The sequence below is a fragment of the Aquarana catesbeiana genome, linkage group LG06 (assembly GCF_042186555.1).
Source record: "Aquarana catesbeiana isolate 2022-GZ linkage group LG06, ASM4218655v1, whole genome shotgun sequence".
Lineage (NCBI taxonomy): Eukaryota > Metazoa > Chordata > Amphibia > Anura > Ranidae > Aquarana > Aquarana catesbeiana.
This window is the reverse complement of record NC_133329.1, coordinates 58,500,253-58,515,207: the sequence shown is the minus strand read 5'-3', so window position 1 is coordinate 58,515,207 and position 14,955 is coordinate 58,500,253. Positions and strand designations below refer to the sequence as shown.

General features: G+C 42.7%; 1 protein-coding gene across 1 annotated transcript in view; it reads right to left on the bottom strand.

Annotated features, from left to right (window-relative positions):
• ALDOA (aldolase, fructose-bisphosphate A) overlaps positions 1–12,408 on the bottom strand; it is a 32,868-nt gene extending 20,460 nt beyond the window's left edge. The window contains exon 1 of the mRNA XM_073635992.1: positions 12,253–12,408. The gene's annotated coding sequence lies outside the window, so the exon portion shown is untranslated. The remainder of the gene's footprint in view (positions 1–12,252) is intronic.
• Between the last annotated feature and the right edge of the window lie 2,547 nt (positions 12,409–14,955).

Genomic DNA, 14,955 nt, shown 5'->3' with positions numbered 1-14,955 from the left:
AAACACTTTTTGAAAGATAAAAAGTGCATTTTATTTACAACTATATAGATCAGACCAAAATGAAGAGGAAAGAGGGACAGAGGGACATTGCTCCAAATCAGGGACAGTCCCTCCAAATCAGGGACAGTTGGGTGCTATGCATTAGAGCGCATCAGAACATTAAACATATCCTATTATTTTTTGAATGCACACCAATGCAGTGTGTTGGGTGAGAACGCAGCCATAGGGCTTGGGTGCTCAACCTGCGGCCCTCCAGCTGTTGCGGAACTACAAGTCCCATGAGGCATTGCAAGACTGACAGTTAAACAAGCATGACTCCCAAAGGCTGAGGAATGATGGGACTTGTAGTTCTGCAACAGCTGGAGGGCCACAGGTTGAGCACCCATGGCATAGGACATAAGGCAAATTGGCGTGTTCTTGCGTTGGCTGTGCGTTGGGCAGCAAATCTGATGCAAGCTTACTGAACATATCCCTAAACTCAGGAACAACCAATAGGAAATCCTCTGTCTTGGATCTAATGGCGGTAAACTGGTTTCTGGTTGGTGGTTATGGTTTGCACTGTTTGGACAGCCCTGATGTTAGTGATATAGGGTGACAGAAGCCATAAAGTAACATTAGTGGGGTGGCGGTCACCTACGGTCAGCAGGTGTAGGTCCAGACAGTCACCATCCTTGTCTGCAGGTCACATGGGTGCGCTGTCATCCTGGGGGTCAGTGTTTAAGCAGCTGTTGGGTGACGGTAACTGAGCCCCGGGACGCCGCGCCAGAAATAGCCGCGACCTTTACCGAGAGCAGCTGCTGACTGCTGGGGCCAGCCTGTGTGTACAGGAGCTTGTGCCAGAAAATAATTACTGCTGAGGAAACTTCTGGGCTTGTACCAGCAACAAAATGTCATCTACATGCAGTATTTTGTATCCAAAGACTATCCAAACTCAAAAGTAAAATGTAATACATTGCAGCTTACCAGTCCTTAGATGTGATGGCTGCATTTGTTTTCTTTTTTTTAGGCTTTTTTCTTTTTTTCACCTGTGGTCCTGGAATGAACACATCCTGTCCTAGGGTGACAACGCTTACTGTACTGTATCTATGGAGGTGCAGTGTTGTCACCCTAGGACAGGATCTCAGAGCACCCTCTTGTTTTCTTTTCTCCATAACATAGGGCAGAGGTCTCCCAAAAATTATAAGCAAATGGCCAGTTTACTGTCCTTCAGACTTTGGGGGGGGGGGGGGGGGGACTATGGCCAGTGGGAGTAGAAAATGTCCCATCATTGGTGTCAGTGGGAAGAAAAGTGCCCCGTCCTTAGCGTCAGTGGGATGACTAGTACCCCATCGTTGGAAGGAATAGTGCCCCATCACTGGCATCAGTGGGAGGAATGGTGCCCCATTGTTGATGTCAGTGGGAGGAATAGTGCCCCATCACTTGGTGTCAATGGGAGGAATAGTGCCCCATATTTGATGTCAGTGGGAGGAATAGTGCCCCATAATTGGTATCAGTGGGAAAAATAGTGCCCCATCATTGTGTCAGTGGGAGGAAATAGTACCCCAACCCCATCATTGTTCTCAGTGGGAGGAATAGTGCCCAATCGTTGGCGTCAGTGGGAGGAATAATGCCCCATCATTTGTGTCAGTGGGAGGAAATAGTACCCCATCATTGGTCCCAGTGGGAGGAATAGTGCCCCATCATTGGCATCAGTGGGAGGAATGGTGCCCCATTGTCGGTGTCAGTGGGAGAAATAGTTTCCCATCATTGTTGTCAATGGAAGGAATAGTGCCCCATCATTGTTGTCAGTGGGAGGAATAGTGCCCCATCGTTGGTGTCAATGAAAAGAAATGTGCCTTTTTGTTAGTGTCAGTGGGAGGAATTATGCCTCATTGTTGGTGTCAGTGGATGGAATAGTGCCCCAAGGGTCAGATAAAGGCAAGTAAACGGCGACATAGGGGGAAGGTGTTTTGTAGTTCACAGAAGATAGCTGGGAAAGCTGATAACAGCACACTGCTGCCTAGGGCACCTGGCCACTGGTGTTGCTACTCTCTTCTCTCTGCAGCAAGTAACTAAGTCTCAGCATCAGCAGGCAGCCGCCGCTCTGTTCACACATAGTGTCAGAGGCGCAGCAGCGGAGGACTGTGTCTGTGTCCCGACTCCTGAATGAATGGAAGCAAGCAAATATTCATTGATGGGTGCTAGCAGGCTGCATTGATGGGCACTGGTGAGGCTGCATTTGATGGGCACTGGTGAGGCTGCATTGAGGAGCGCTGGTGAGACTGCATTGATGGGCGCTGGTGAGGTTGCATTGATGGGCGCGGGTGAGGCTGCATTTGATGGGCGCTGGTGAGGCTGCATTTGATGGGCGCTGGTGAGGCTGCATTGATGGGCGCTGGTGAGGTTGCATTGATGGGCGCGGGCGAGGCTGCATTTGATGGGCACTGGTGAGGCTGCATTGATGGGCGTTGGTGAGACTGCATTGATGGGCGCTGGTGAGGCTGCATTGATGGGCGCTGGTGAGGCTGCACTGATGGGTGCGGGTGAGGCTGCATTTGATGGGCGCTTCATTAAAAAAGAGGAGTATACATGGGCAGGGCAAAGTGGGTGGAGCCAAGGGGGCGGCAAAATTAGGTTTCGCCCAGGGTGTCAAAAATCCTTGCACCAGCCCTGTTCATATAACCATGTAAAAAAAGAATACGCAGACGTGTTTTGGCACAAGCCTTGTTAACAGCACAAGGCTTGTGAATAAGTCTTGTGCCTTAACGCGTCTGTGTGTTCTGTTTTTACATGGTCATATGAAATAAAAAGACAAGACTGAACCTCCAGCAGTGCGGACTCTTCTATTTTCATTGTTACCTATGTATCAAAACATTCCTATCAAAGGTGACTGTGTTTATATATTGAACTTATTTGTTTTGACTATAAGTTTAATATTTGTAACTTTGAGTTACTTTGTATCGCTTTGTATCTTTTAGGGTATTGTTTCTGAGCCCTACATAGTAAACAAATACATTTTGGCTACATAAACTAAAAAAAAAAGATCCATGCCAATGAGCTCCAGGTCAGGTTGAGTTTTGGAAGACGGGGCTTGACCTCACGGACGATTACCAGCAGAAAAAAAGGACCCCCCGAGGCATTTGGAAAGGGAACAATGAGAGTTGCCTGGACGGGTCCCCGCGCCTTGTGTTGTGGGATTAGACAACTGCGCTAGGAATCTGCTTTGGTCAGCGGGATTAAGGGAAGAGGTGGGAGACCGACAGACATGGGGGGCTGAGGAATCAGAGGACCGTCATGGCGATTCTTACAAAACAATTAGGTTGTAAGCTCTGACGTGCAGGGTCCTCTGATTCCTCCTGTATTGAACTACAATGTAACTGTAATGTCTGTCCACATGTTGTAAAGCGCTGTGCAAACTGTTGGTGCTAAATAAACCCTGTATAATAATAATATTAATAATAATAATAATAATAATAATAATAATAATAATAATAATAATCTGTTCTTGCAAAGTGATTTGTGATGTTTGCACTCTTCCTGGCAGGGAAGAGGTTAACCCAACGCCTGGTGGTCTGACAGGTAATTATGGCAGGAACGCGTCATTACGGTAACCAGGCGCCACTGACTGTGTGAGTCGTCTCACGTACACTCATACGTAGAATGGGGCGAGGATCGCACCCCCTGCCTGCAGCATGCAGGGACAGGAAATGTGGGTAGGAGGGCACAGCGAGCGGGGTGAACATGAGTTATTATGTCATAAGGAGGAAAATATAGTAAACCGTAACAACCAATTAGAAGTCATCTCTCTGACTACGCTGTGCAGGTCAAGGTTAGAATGTGAATGCCGCACTTGCCTAATCCCCCCCCCCCCCCATGTGGTGCAGATTCCCCCTGTTTGGACCCCTGATATTTCAGCAAAGCGCCCTAACAGGGCTTCTAAAAAAAATTGTAAAAAAAAAAATAAAAAAATAAAATAAAATTGTAAAAAAATAATAAAAACAACTGACACCATCCACTCCCCTACTGACACCAATCTCTTCCAACTGACACTGTCAGTATACACATGCAAACACAGGCATATGTGTTTGAGATTTGGGGTGCACACCCTAATGCAATAGGCTGTGCATTTCTATGCTAATATTATTATTATACAGGATTTATATAGCGCCAACAGTTTGCTCAGCGCTTTACAAAATGAAGGCAGACAGTACAGTTACAATACAATTTGGTACAAGAGGAATCAGAGGGTCCTGCTCACTAATAGTGGAGTCTTGACCACGTTAGCCATCAATTAGTCCACAAAGTTTGAAGTTCAAGTGATCCCCTTTATTGGCTAGCTTACAATAAAAAAGATGCAAGTATTCGGAACCCCTTGGATCCCCCGTTCAGGATTTTTACAACTGTATAACGACTGAAGAAAGGATCTAAGGCTTGCATCTTTATGTGTACATTCATTCTGTGCCAATGGGGCAAAAAAAAATGTTATTAGTTTATTTCCTGTGCTGGTCAAATGTTTTTTTTTTTAATATTGATTTTAAATTTAAGCAACAGCATTTGGCCAGTGGATGGCGCTACAAATCTCCTATGGTACGTACAACCATCTAGTGGCAAAATGTGGTATTTTCCATTTTAAATCATTGAAAAACATTCAAGCAGCACAGGAAAATGTATTTTTTTTTTTTTTTTTTGCCCTATTAGCACAGAACATGCACTTTCACTGGGTAAATTGCTATGCAATTTTTATTTAAATACAACCCTTACACTCCTTACTTATTGCAATATCCTATGAAGCAAGCCTGTGGTAAGTGGAAGAAGATTCTGTGAGCTATTGTTTAGCAAAGAATTACCACAACCTAAAAATAATCATTAAAAAAAAGTTACACTATGCGAAAGGTCAATGTGATCAAATCTACACAGAAAAAAGTACTGATATGCAGCCTATTTCAGCTGATTTCAGCTAAGGGAGTCTGAAAGGAGAACTGCAGAAATAAATCCTCCCCAGCATCTACCATAAAACCGAACAACTGATTTTAAGTAGACTTACCCTATATACATACTTTTGGATAATCCTAAATGCAATCACCGACCCTTTAAATAAAGCTGATTATCTGTTAAAGCTCAGCTTTAGACAAAACCTTTTTTTTTTATTGTTTTGGACAGAGTAAGAGAAGATTAGAATCTCTGTAAGGATTTTCCTGAATGATAGAGATAGATGAGGTGGTGGACCCTGGTGTAGGTGGTTTTTCCAAGGTGGGTCCCTCTCCGGTGTTGTTGTGGGGTTCTGCAGTTTCTTTTGGGTTTCTTTTGGGTTCATGAACCTCAACTTTATAGAGAGAGGAGGTGGTGGATTGCTGAACCAGGTATAGGTGGCTACTCCGATCTGGTGCAATATCTTTTTGTTGGTACCTCTCTAGTGCCACAGTGGGGCTCTGCTGCTTTCTTTTGGGTTCTTGGAAGACTACCAAGAACCTCAGCTTTATAGATAAATGCGATGGTGGAGTGCTGGACCTATTGGTAGGTGGCTGTTCCAATAGGTACCTCTCTTGTGTCCTTGTGGGGGTCCAGTGCCTTTCTTTGGGTTCTGGGAAGACTACTGAAAACATCAACTTCAATGAGAGAGGAGGTGGTGGAGTGCTGGACTTGGCCCGAAGCTGCTACTCCAATCAAGCATAATAGCTTTTTGGAAGCTAGATTTCTATTAGAATAGATGATGAAGGGCTTTGAAGACTACCAAGAACATCAATTTAGTAGAGACAGGAGGTGGTGGAGTGCTGGACCATGTATAGGTGTCTATTCCGATCGGGTACAATGCCTTTTTGTTCTGCTGCTTCCTTTTGGGTTCTTGGAAGACTATCAGGTATATCAACTTTATAGAGATATGAGTCAGTGGAGTAATGGACCTATTGGTTGGTAGGTGGCTATTTCAATAGGCACCTCTCTTGTGTCCTTGTGGGGGTCCAGTACCTTTCTTTGGGTTCTGGGAAGACTACTGAGAACATCAACTTAATTAGGAAAGGAGGTGGTGGAGTGCTGGACCTATTGGTAGGTGGCTATTTCAATAGGTCGTTGTGTCGTTGTGGGGGTCCAGTCCCTTTTTTGGGTTCTGGGAAGACCACTGAGAATATCAACTTCATTGAGAGAGGAAGTGGTGGAGTGTTGGACTTTGTCTAAGTTGCTACTCCAAGCACGCATAATCGGTTTTTGGAAGCTAGTTATTTAAGGGGATAAAGGGTTATTGAAGGGCTTTGAAGACTACCAAGAAGTTCAACTTTTTTAGAGATATGAGGTGGTTGAGTGCTGTACACGGTTTAGGTGGCTATTCCAATAGGTACCTCTCTTGTGTTTTCATGGGGGTCCAGTAACTGTAGATATTTGCCAGCATGCCATGGATCTTCAAATTAAGTCCACATTTTTTTTATTGGAGAATGATCACGTCAACAATGAAAAAGAGTGCAACGTTTTGGAGCCACGCAGGACCCCTTTGTCAGGCATGTCCGAAATGTCACACTCTTTGTTGATGTGATCATTCTCCAATAAAAAAAAACATTTGGACTTAATCTGAAGATCTGCGATGTGCTAGCAAATATCTACAGTTACTGTGTAAGTTCCAGTTCACAGCTGGAGGTTGATGCTGCACCCAACACTTTAGAGCTCATTCCAAGAACATGTGTGATGGGAATATGGATGAGTACTTGTGGGGGTCCAGTCCCTTCCTTTGTGTTCTGGGAAGACTACTGGGAACATCAACTTCATAGAGAGAGAAGGTGATGGAATGCTGGACCTGGTCTAAGTTGCTATTACAATCAAGTGTAAAGGGTTTTTGGAAGCCAGTTTTCCATTTTCCCTGATAAAGGGGGTCCCTTAAGAACACGTCAAAAATTATTGCTGTGACCAATAAACTTTATCTGGACCCTTAAAATAGCTTGCTGCTCCCTACTGAATTTATGTCCTCTGATAAGAGATTTCCCCTACTTCCTGTCCAGGTGACAGGTATCAGACAACAACAACAACAAAAATGGTAACTATCTTCTATAAGGACACCGACAATGTTTAGGGCCCATTTACTTCTTTGTGTTGTGTTAATATGCTTTTGCTTTAAGGCATCTTATTGAAATGAATGGGCTCCTAACGTGCTGAAAATTGAGAGCGCCTTTTTTTTTGTGATGTAACTCGCCGCAAAGTACTACTTTGATTTGCTTTGCTTTGCAGCATGCTGCAACACAGGTGCATTGCTTTAGTGCAGTGCCGGGACAAGATAATCTAGAGCTCAGGGCAAACATGCCAAACTTCACCCCCCCCCCCCCCCAAGATGTATGAGCATTATATGTCAGAAAATATCTTCCCTACAAAAAAACTGAGCACTAATTTGCATAAATTCCCCCCTCCTCGCAGTACAAATCCACCCCCCCACTGAAATCCCCCCTCCCAGCACAAATCTTTGCCCTACATCCCCCAAATTCCCCCAGCCCAAAAAATCACCCCCTAGCACAAATTTTCTACCCCTAAAATTTCCCCTCCTAGTACAAATTTCTCTTCCCCCCACTCCAACCCCCCTCCCCCAGCACAATAACCCCCTTAATCCCCCCTCCTAGCACAAATCTTTTTCTCCCCGCCCCCCTCCTGACACACACCCAAATTTCCCCTCTGCCCCCCAAATTCCCCAACACAACCCCCCTCCCCCCAATCTCCCTCCCACCTCACATGATACCACAATGCCCAAGACAGCTGTCCCTTCTGCCCACCCCTTGTCCCAGGCCTGCTTTAGTGCACTGGGGTGCCAAAATGAATGATATGCAAAGCAGTACTGTATGTTACATGAGTTGGGGCATGTTGTCGTGTATTGGTGCATGTTGCACCAACGTGAAATTGTAAACAGGCCCTTAAGCTGGCAGAGGTTCTAATCCTTCCCAGCTCTATCCAAAACTAAGAAAAAGAATAACTTTGGCTGAAGTTGGTATTTTAAATGCCAGTTTGATAACAAACTATATAAGCCCAGGGAGTGGCATGGTGTGATCTGAAGGGTGCAGTTTGTTTAGTACCCAGCCCAGGTGTCTGGCCGCTCGCCCGATGTTCCCGCTCGCTCACCCGATATAATTGGGCAGTGCAAACACAAGCAGGATGAACAATTGGGGGGGTGATGTTTAATCTGCTCACTCCCTGGAATCAGCAGATTTGGTGTTATGATATTAACCACCGGGGCGGTCAAGTCCCATTTGTACAGTCAGGGAATTTAAGACACAATAAAAATATGAAAAATATCAGACTTAAAATGTAATTCTTATTCTATCATTCATCAACCCTGTCCTGTAAGCTACATTCCTTATGGTTGTCAATGTCCTCTTCTTTGGAATGGCCCCCAATTTTACAGCGCGTTCAGCTGCGGTGATCTGAGTTGACCAATGCAGCCTCAACACAAGGATGTAACATACTATACTATTACCATTCCTGTCTACATGCCCAGCTCACACCAAAGCATTGTGTTGGTGGAAAAAAATGCAAGCATGCAAAATTTTTAATTTTTTTTTTCCGGACAGTACACAAAAAGTGTTATGATGCATGTCAACGCATCCCAACTTACTGCCACAATATAGTGTTATAAAAGCAATTAAAAAAAAAAAAAAAAAGCAAGAACTGCTATGGGTTCTAACAACACACTGCAGCACCAGCTTACAATGCACACCAGTGCACATGCATTATGTGCATTATAATGAGCGCTGATTGGCAGTGGCGGCTGGTGGGTTCATCTTTGGGGGGGCAACAAACAAACCACACACCCCTCCTCCCCAATCAGACCTGCCTCCTGATTGGTGGGGAGAAACTTTAGTGTGATAATAGCGAAAATTAATTTGTTTATCGTCACGCAACTGGGTGGGCTCGGAGTGCAATGCTCTGTGCTCCGAGCTCAACCTTATTTGAAGCCTATTAGAGCCTCTTGCTCTAATCAGAAGCTTCAAACCCCCCCCCCCCTCCATTGGAATCCATGGTCCGGCGCCACTGATATGTAGAGCAGGGGGCCGGACGCATGGATAGGGAAGGCGGCGCCCATGTGCCCTCTATGGACGGGCTGCCACTGCTGAGTGGTGTAAACACAGACCACTGGTTCTACCATCACTCAACCGCTGAACCGGTCACATTTTCTAGGGAACCCCTGCTAAAAATGACTATATCTACAACTCATGATACATTCGTGTGATGGTCAGTGGAAAGAATAGCTGCCTTACAGATAGCTAAAAAAAGATCAATGGGAACTTATCTGAGAGGCAGGAATTACTCATTGGAACCCCTAGCAACCTTTAGAGGAACCCTGGTTGAGAAACTCTGTTCAATACATACTGACATATGATAAGTAGGTTCAGGACCGTGCAGCAAAAAACATGGCCAGTAAAGCAACCAGTAAGCATATCTCCCAACTGTCCCGGATTTCGAGGGACTGTCCCTGATTTGGAGCAATGTCCCTCTGTCCCTCATTCCTCCTCATTTGTCCCTCATTTTGGTCTGATCTATATAGTTGTATATAAAATATAAAATGCACATTTTATCTTTCAAAAAGTGTTTCTCAGGGCTAAACCTTTCATCCGATTTCTAAATGGCTACATTTGTACATTTTAAAAGCCAATATAAAGGAATAGTAGTGGTAAAAAAAAGCACTTTTGGATTTAATTTACTTTTTTTGGGTTAATTCTCCTTTAAGGGGGTGTGGCAGGGGGCGTGTCCTATGCCTACATACATTTGCTAGTTGGTGTCCCTCATTCCCATCTCAAAATGTTGGGAGGTATGCAGTAAGGAATGCAGACCTAACAAAGCCAGTAGGGTTTAAAAGGAATCTACTGGGAAGCATTCATTGGAGTTGGTTCAATACAACAGAAAGAAAACCTGCACACAACTGGAGCTGCTTCTCAAGACAACCAATCAGATTTCACATCTAATTGTTCAAAATCAAGCCAGAATTCTAATTTGCTGTTCTGGGAAAACTCCACAATAGGTTGTTTGTTAATATGCATTGCTTTAAGGTAGCCCATTGAGGATAGCAAGCTGCCAACACACTTCAATTTTCACAAAAAGTGTCACAAAATGTATAACACAGAACACTATGGTGAGTGGTGGCACACTGCAATGCCTGAGGTCGGCCATAGATGGATCAAATTTTGGCCAGTTCAGCAGGAACGAGATTCAATTCAGCTATGGGCTAGCTAGTTGTACTGAAGTTGATCCATCGATCAACTTCAGTACAATCAGCCTGTCAGATTTTTTTCATGCAATCACTCCATAGTCTCCATCAGTGATCATTGTGTTCTGCCTGCAGGCAAGGCTCTTCGCCGACAGAACGCAATAGCGCTGTAAGAGTGAATTGAGCAATATTCTTTCCCGTAGTAGAAGGTAAGAAAATTGCATGATCTATGGGCTGAATTAGTGCGTTGGAGTACCAAATTCAATTATTATACAGGATTTATATAGCGCCAAAAGTTTGCGCAGCAATGCATGTAACATAACGCACAAATTTAAATGGCCCTCAGTAAAAGAGGAGCTGTCACCCATGGTCATTTGCTCAAAATTGTTATTTTTACTGTATTTTTTTAAAAGGATGTTTGTTAAATTTTCTGTTAATTTTTTTTTTTTTTTTTACAAGAGAGAATTTCCTGTTAATTAGTGGGGTCAAAGTGATGTCTGATTTTGTCCACAGTGACAAAAGAATTTGAAAGAGCAGGAAGGAAATTTTTTTTCTCATATGAACAAATTTATAACAATGTATACAGTTTTCGTTTGTGAAATTACTTTCAAATTAAAAACAAATATTAAAAGTATCCCTCTGTACCATTATTCCCTGCGGGGCCCTGATATGTTTGACTTCTATAGACCCACTACAGAGTCCATCATATCCATGGGTATACCTACATTTTCTCTTGTGTTCTAATAGGACACATTTGGGACAATACCATATATATACATTGAAACACCTTTTCTATGTCTGTTTTATTATAATGATTTTAACATAATTATATAATACATTTCTACTTTTACTATAAGTGCTCTTTTTCATTTGGGTCTACTGGTGGCTACCAATTTAAAGTCCATATTCACCTTTGTTTTTTTTTTGTTTTTTGCATGAATATTTAAAGTAGACAAACTTTTGGAACGACAGTCATCCAATCATTAAATGTTCTTTTTCATTCAAATGTTCATTCAAAAATCTACTAGTGTATGGTGTACTTACAGATATGGCCAGCAAAAAACAAAACAAAACAAAAAAAACACAAAATATACAAAAAACATACATCTATGTTTTGATAGATAGATAGATAGATAGATAGATAGATAGATAGATAGATAGATAGATAGATAGATAGATAGATAGATAGATAGATAGATCTTTCTCTCTCTCTCTCTCTCTCTCTCTCTCTCTCTATATATATATATATATATATATATATATATATATATATATATATATATATATATATATAAGAGAGAGAGAGAGAGATAAATATAGATCTATCTATCTATCTATCTATCTATCTATCTATCTATCTATCTATCTATCTATCTATCTATCTATCTATCTATCTATCTATCTATCTATCCATATGTATGTATATATATATTATATATATATGGTCTGTAACAATCATTACAATGTGGAATATGTTCATTATTCTAAACTCCTAACCATCTCCTGAGAGAGCAACTTTGAACCATCATGAATACTTCACATTATATAATCAGGGAAGGTTTTTGATTACTACCACATTTACCTATTAATAAACTATGTTTACTCAGCAAGAAAAACGGGAATTACAATTTAAAAAAATTATATAAAAATATAATATCCAATGGGCAAAGCCAAAAAAAAAAAATAAAGCAGAAATAAAGATAAAAGATACAAGACTTGTGATGTGACAATCACATAGACATTCTGTAGCTATATGATATGTGAAATAAAAATCGCATTGTTGCAACTAGGACTAGAGATATAAGAAGCCATGAAAACTCCAAATTTCTCTTTTGGGTATGCTGACATTGAAATATTTGTGAAGATATGTTCTGTGCAGCACAAGCAATGCTGGGCCTCTATGAATACATGCTGCAGCACATTCAGTTTCTTAAAAAAAAAAAAAAAAAGTTAAAAGTATAAAGGATGATGGCTCTTCTTTTTTTAAATATTAAATTAAAATTGCTACAAATGAATGTGATCATCTGTGCAGTTCTGTTAGTGGAGAGCACAAGGACACCCCTCCATGTAAAATGCCCCCCCCCATTCTAGGACGGTCCCCTTACCTGGGTGCTCAGCAGAAGCGGACAGGTACGTCGATGACTCGGCTCTGAGTGACCGCTCTGTCTGCACCGGGTGGCTTATAAAGGCAGCTGTCCTGGCATACACTGAATCCCACTGACCTTCAGGGACCACCCCTGACCTTTTCCCACCCGGGTAAATATAGCATCCCTGTCCTCGGTATGTGTAACCGGATAGAGAGTGACATTCACAGGACACTGTGGCATATTCTTCAAGGTTAAGGGACAGAATGGAATCCGCAACACTCTGGCTGACAGGGCCGTCTTTAATATTGACTGGACCCCGGGCAAACATTTTTTTGGGCCCCCTCTTCCATGCAATTTCGCTCTCCACATGCTTTGAGACATACAATAAATAGCAGCTAGACTCAAAATCTGATCAGGCAGCGATTGCGATTGGTTGCCAGAGGTTAAATTTTATCATTACCGCTCACTGACTGGCTGCTAGAGGTTACAGCACACATTATGGCTCGCTTATTATTTGCTAGAGGTTACAGCACATGACTTCTGCTTGTTGATTGGTTGCTAGAGATTACTGTACATCAATACTGCTCACTGATTGCTAGAGGGTACTGGGCATCTATACAGCTTACCAATTGGTTGTTAGAGGTTACAGGACATCTATACCGCTTACTAATTGGTTGCTAGATGTTACTGGACATCTATACCGCTTACTAATTGGTTGCTAGAGATTACTGTACATCAATACTGCTCACTGATTGCTAGAGGGTACTGGGCATCTATACAGCTTACCAATTGGTTGCTAGAGGTTACTGGACATCTATACCACTTACTAATTGGTTGCTAGAGGTTACTGGACATCTATACCGCTTACTAATTGGTTGCTAGTGGTTACTGCACATTATTACTGCTCACTGATTGGTTCCTAGAGGTTACTGCATATCCTTACTGCTCAATGATTGGTTGCAAGAGGTTAGTGCACAGCATTACTGCTCACTGAGTGGTTGCTAAAGGTTATAGTACATCATCTCCTCACTGCCTGCATACCATGGACTGGGGAGGTGAGGGGACCCATCAATAGACAGAAAACTCCCAGGGATCCTAGGACTCCTGGGATCAGTGGCCATGCTGCGGGAGGGGGGGTGTGATCAGTGGCAATGCTGGGGGGTTGATGGGCACAACAACAGTGGTGGGGGGATGGGATTAGTTAGGAGGCAGTACACTGTGGCAAATTTTGAATCATGTAGAGCAAAGCTGGAAATCTTTGGCAAGTATATAGTGGGGGATTCTACCAATGTAATGGGGAATTTACAATGACCACCAATGTGAGGGGGGATTTACACTGACCATTAAAGTGAAGGGGGATTTGCACTGACCACCAAGTAACAGGGATTTTACGCCACCCACCAATAGAAAAGAGGGATTTCTACACTGACACCAATGTAATAGGAGCATTTACACCAACCACCAGTGTAAGGGGGATATACAATGGCCTCCAAGTAAGTGAGAATTTGCACTGACAACCATTGTCAAGGAGATTTGTACTGACCACCAATGTAAGGTGACACTTCTACACCGACCACCAATGTTAGGGGGTATTTACACTGACCACCGATGTAAAGGGGGATTCAAAACGGACCACAAATGCAAGTTTTGATATTTTAGAGTCATTTAGCTTGTGTTCACATTAGTGTGTGTTGGGAACGCATGCAAAATCGCTTTCCTGACACCACAGAAACATGCTGCCCTTTAGCAGATACACAGAAGTGCCATAAATTGTTAATGACACCCTCATGCATCGGCTGAGATGTGCGTATTCACATGCACCAAAATTCAGGGTGCTGTGGCACCATGTTAATTTGAAGAAGGGTTACCTTTGCAGAACACGCTGATGTTAGACTTAATGACTATAGCTGTAGGCAGGACTTTCAAGCATGTCCCTTTACCTCCCCAGTGGGCAGCAATCAGCAGAAGTGATGGTAGATATGACCCCAGGGGGGTATGATATATATATGAATGCCGCCTCTATTTACATATCAATGCAGGTTATTTACATGTAAACACAGGGTCTGCAGGTGTGTCATCTGTACATGGCAATAGGGCAGAGCTGGGCAGCAGCAACAGAACTTTGCACTGAGATATCAGGACACAGCACGGGACTAAAACTTCAAGAGATAAGGGAATTTAAACTGGGATAGTTGGCAAGTATAAGGCAGCTGCTTTGGGCCCCACAACAATGATGGGGCCCAGGGCAGCTGCCCCCTTTTGCCCTGCCTTAAAAACGGTCCTGCTGGCTGATATAACCAAAGAGAAGATGGTAGAAATCCCAATCTATGAGGAATAATATGAGGAAAAATATCTCTCTAATTTTTAGAAATGACTAATGAGAGATGATATACAGTGCCTTGAAAAAATATTCATACCCCTTTATAATTTTCAACATTTCGTCATGTTACAACCAAAAATGTAAATGTATTTTATTGGGATTTTATGTGATAGACCAACACAAAGTGGCACATAATTGTGGAGTTTGAAGGAAAATTATGAAATGGTTTTCCAATTTTTTTTACAAATAAATATGTGAAAAGTGTGGGGGGTACATTTGTATGGCGCCCCCCTGAGTCAATACTTTGTAGAACCTCCTTTCACTGCAATTACAACTACAAGTCTTTTTGGGGATGTCTCTACCAGCTTTGCCCATCTAGAGAGGGACATTTTTGCCCATTC